Raw genomic sequence first — 4,948 nt, 5'->3', positions numbered from 1 at the left:
TCCATCACCCCCACTGCCCCCCGTGCTGCCCCCCGTGCTGCTCACCTGCACCCAGCACTCCCACCTCCATCCCCCCTGTGCCCCAGTGCCCCCCGTGCTGTTCACCTGCACCCAGCACCGGCAGGTGCATTCCCTGCACCCCTGGCAGTGCCCTGGCACGGCTGGCACCAGCCCCTCCAGCCATGCCACGGGGCACACCCCAATCCCGCACCAGTACCAGCCCCCCTGCACGCCAGCCCCCACACACCTGGGAGTGCCACTGGGACCCCTGGCACACACAGCAGGACCGAGCCAGCCCGTGGGGCTGCCCCACTGCAGTTCCACTGCCCCCCTGGGGTCACCTGTCCCCCTGGTGCCACCTGCCATAGGTACAGCACCTGGCCAGCGGCCAAGGCAGGAGCTGCCCCTGGCCATGGGTGCTCTTGCCCAGGGCTGGTGGCATCCAAAAGAGGGTGTGGCAAGGTAACACCAGGGGTGGCGAGGCCCCAGCAGGGACTCTGGCTCCCGAGGCTCGGGGAACGCTGGTGGCTGAGGGGGGACCTGGAGCTCCAGCCCTGAGGGAGGTGCACCCTGCTGTGATGGGACCTCCATGGGCACAGAGGGGACCTCAGCCACCTCCTGTTTTCCTCAGTGGTGGGCCACTCACTGCTTCAGTGGTTTTGGAGGCTGTGCTTTGAGCTGGTGCTTGGCCTCAGGCCTCACTTTCCCCAGGTGATGTCTGTGTGATGGTTCAGGTGCAGGCTGCAGTGGGTGCAGGGGGCAGGAATGGTTTGGGTGCAGGCTGCAGTGGGTGCAGGCTGCAGTGAAGGTTCAGGTGCAGGCTGCAGTGGGTGCAGGGGGCAGGGATGGTTTGGGTGCAGGCTGCAGTGGGGTGCAGGATGCAGTGATGGTTCAGGTGCAGGCTCATGGATGCAGGGATGGTTCAGGTGCAGGCTGTAATGGTGCAGAGATGGTTTGGGTGCAGGTTGCAGGGATGCTGATGGTGCTGTGGTGTAGGTGTTTGAGGGGTGCAGGCAGTGTGGGCAGGCCTGGGTGGGCGAGATGCAGGGCACAGGGGTGCTGGGGTTGCAGAGGTCCTGCGGTACTGGAGGGTGCAGGGTGTGATCAGTGCAGGAGGACTGGGGGTGCAGGATGTGGGGTGTGCAGGAGAGCTGGGGGCCAGCAGCCAGGGTGGCACTGGGGCGTAAGGGGTGCCAGGAGCCCCGAGCAATGCCACAGAAGCTAACAATTCCCAGCTGGAGAATGAGACACAACCCAAAGGCACAGCTCCCTGGAAGGATGTTCCTGCGAGACCTGTACCCAGCCTGCTGCCACGGCAGCCTTCAGCCATCAGGTTCAGCAGCCTCAAAACCCTCCTGCTTTGGCCCTGCTCAGCTCTGCTGGGCTGGGGGGTGCAGAGCTGCCCCAGGGCTGTGCTCGCTGTGCCTTGGCTCTGCTGTGCTCTCCCACGCCGTGCTGAGCGCTCAGGGCAGGGGCTGCCTGGCTGTGCCACGCCAACGCGGCACAGTTCCATCCACGTGGGATTTGAGCCAGGCCTAAAGCAAGGACTGACACACCAGGCTGTTTGCAATTCCCTCACAGCAGGTCCTTTATTGCAGCAGCTGCTGGGCAGAGCCCACGTGGAGAGGTTGCTGGTGCTCTGTGAGAGACAAAGTGCTGAATCCACTGCTGGGGCTGCCTGAGACAAATGTGTGTGCACAGGAAATGGGGAAACTGGGCTGGGGCTCAATTCACCTCACAGCCCCTGACAATTAATGGTGGGGAAGTTTCCCTCATGTGCTGTAAGTCACGGGGAAGCTGACTTTATTTTTGGAGACAGAAAGCATTTTGCTTTCCAAGCTGCTGCAGCCAGCTCAGGATCCCTGTGCTCCTGAAGGGAGGCCTGAGGAAGCAGAAATATCATTGTTTTTTGTTGTTTTTTCCCCTTCAGAACTCCTCATACCAGTGAAAAATTCATCATCCCCCACATTTTGCATGTAATTTCTGCTTGAAGGTTTTTTATTTTCATAGAATCAGAGGATTGTTCAGATGGGAAAAGTCCTCTAATATCGAGTCCAACCATTATCCCAGCACTGCCATGGTCACCACTGAACCATGCCCCATGGTGACTCCAGCACTACCCTGGGCAGCCTGTGCCAGGGCCTGGCCACCCTTTTGGCGAATAAATCTTTCCTAATATCCAATCTAAACTGCCCCCAGTGCAACTTGAGACTGTTCCCTCTCCTCCTGTCCCTGTTCCCTGAGAGCAGGGCCAAACTCCCCCCATCTCTCCCCTCTTGTCAGGAGTTGTGCAGAGCCACAAGGTTCCCCCTGAGCCTCCTTTTCTCCAGGCTGAGCCCCTTTCCCAGCTCCTCCTGATGCTCCAGATCCTTCCCCAGCTCCATTCCCTTCTCTGGACATGCTCCAGCACTTGAGGTGCCTTTCTTTCATGAGGGGCCCAAAACTCTATCCAGCATTCGAGGTGGGGCCTCACAAATACAGGGGGAAAACAGATTTTTAATAAACACTGAACCCTAAGAATGTCCCTACACCAGTTTGGGGCTTTCCCCCCAGCAGTCCTGCAGCACTGAAGCTGTTAGGGATTGCCCCTGGATGTTCCTGCAGTCCCTGCCACAGACACTGCCCATCCAGTGCCCAAACCAAACTCACCCCTCACAGCAGGGACTACAGTTCAGTTGTTGACCATCCCCACACTGGGAGAGACAAACAAATGAGCAAAAAAGATAATTTTCATGCACTATCCCCACTCCACCCACCCTATTTCCCGTATTCCCATCAAGGGGAGTCAGCCCTGACAGGTTTGGGGGCATGGGGCTGTTTCGCAGTGGTTTGAACCAGGGTCCCAAGCTCTACTCCCTGCAGAGGGTCCATGTAGCACCTGCAGGGCTGCACCCTGGCAGCACTGTCCCCCATGGTGTCACCTCATGGTGTCTGTGCCAGAGCTGGGCTCTGGGCAGAGTCCTGTGCAAGATCTGGTACCACCCCAGGGCCTCTCCAGACCTGAGACCCCCAGACCTCTCCAGAGCATGTCTGACATTCCCAGGAGGGTTTGATGTGGTTGCTCAACTGAATTCCTTAAGGAAGCAGAGCTCAGGGCTGTGCCAGCCCATGTGGGTGAGGGGGGGCTTTTCCTGGTGCTCCCCTGGCTGAGTTTAACCCTGGCTTACCAAGGAGCAGCACAAAGAGCTGTCACTGCCATGTCCCTCAGTGTTCCTGGTGCTCCCAGCTCCCAGGGCAAGCCTCCCTCTGGTTCTGGGTGGGTGCTGCTGTGGGGTCTCACCTGCTGCAGGTGCTCCCATGGGGCCTTCTTGAGATCTTGGCACCCCAGTGCTGCCTGGGAATGTCAAAGTGTGCCCTGAAATGTCTCCTTTCCAGGTGATGGCTTGGTCACTGATTACTTGGAGTCCACAGGTGCTGTTGGAGCCTGTGGTTACCATTACTCACCTGAGAGCAAAACTATTACTAATTACTCAAAATGCTGGATTTTGGCACATGCTTTGCCTTTCCAAGGACCTGCTGAAGAAATGCTGTGTTTGATGGCATTGAAACTTTCCACCAGCTGCAAGTGAATTTGGAGCATTCTGGGTCTACTTGCCACCACCAAAGCTGGTGTGTGCCACAACAGTGATGTGTGCCATGGGCCACAATGTTTTGTTCCTCCCATCCCAGTGAGTTGTTGCAATGGGAGGGAATGGACTACCAGCCTGGAAAACCCCAAGCCCAAATTACAGTCATGTGGATAGGACAGGATCTTATATCTTTATACCTAATATATTTTTCTTAGATGTAAAAAAATAAATGTTTCACAAAGAGGGAGGTGAGGCCCTGGCACAGTTTGCCCAGAGAAGCTGTGGCTGCCCCATCCCTGGGAGTGCCCAGGGCCCAGAGCAACCTGGGATAGTGGAAATGGTTGGGACTAGATGGACTTGCAACACAAACTTATTTATGATTGTGTAGAGGAAGGACTTTTCCTGAGCACTGGGCAGGAGCTGGCCTCCTGGGGACATGGTTCTCAGGATGCTGCAACCCAGGGCCCCCAGCTCTGCCTGGCTGGGCTGTACCTCCTGTGGAGCACAGGAACACTGTGAGCAGACAAGGACAGCTGGGACCATACCTGGGGTTTAAGTGGGGGACTGAGGAACAGCAGCAATCTTGGCTGTGCTGAAATCCCTGGCCAAGTTCAGGGGCTTAATGCTAGCCCAGGGCATGGGGAAGCACAAGATTTTGGAGAGATTCCTTTCCTCTGTCTGCTGGCACCCTGTGCTCTTTATGGACCTGAGGCAGTTTCTCAGGACACAGCCAGAGCAGATCAAACCTGAGACGACCACAATACACAGTGTCACCGTACAATGTCAGAAGGTTCAGCCCATACAGAGTAACACCAGACCACTTCAGAGGGCTTCAACCCATGCAGAGTAACACCAGACCACTTCAGAGGGCTGCAAGCAACAGCCCTTCTTGTTCTTTAGCCAAAATTTGTACCCCTCATGGTTCCTGCAGTGCACCCGTGTGCCCTCTGCTCCCTTTGGTGGGTGCTCAGCACACCTGGGCACTCCATGGCTCATGGCTGTCAGTGCTGCTCACCTGCTTCTCACAGCTGCACCCACTGGGGGTGAGGCTGGGCCAGCCCCATCCCAACCAGCACAATCTGTGTGCCTACAAGGGACCTTTAAAGCTCATCCAGTCCCACCCCTCCATGGGCAGGGACACCTTTCACTACCCCAGGTTGCTCCGAGCCCTCTCCTGGAACTTCCACAGATGGGCAGCCACAGCTTCCCAGGGCACTTGCCCTGACTTGCTGCTGGGAGCTCAGCCCCAGGCTCATCCTCCTCCTTACCTGGAGAATTTTGCCGTAGGGTGCAAAGGAATCATCCAGGTACCGGGTGCCAAAGCCCATGATCCTGTTCACTGCCTGGCTGCAGATCCCTGCCACCGTGGCGGTTCATCC

The sequence above is a fragment of the Pyrgilauda ruficollis genome, unplaced genomic scaffold (assembly GCF_017590135.1).
Source record: "Pyrgilauda ruficollis isolate IOZ18807 unplaced genomic scaffold, ASM1759013v1 scaffold95, whole genome shotgun sequence".
In the NCBI taxonomy this organism is placed as follows: Eukaryota; Metazoa; Chordata; class Aves; order Passeriformes; family Passeridae; genus Pyrgilauda; species Pyrgilauda ruficollis.
Note: the sequence above shows the minus strand (reverse complement) of the source record.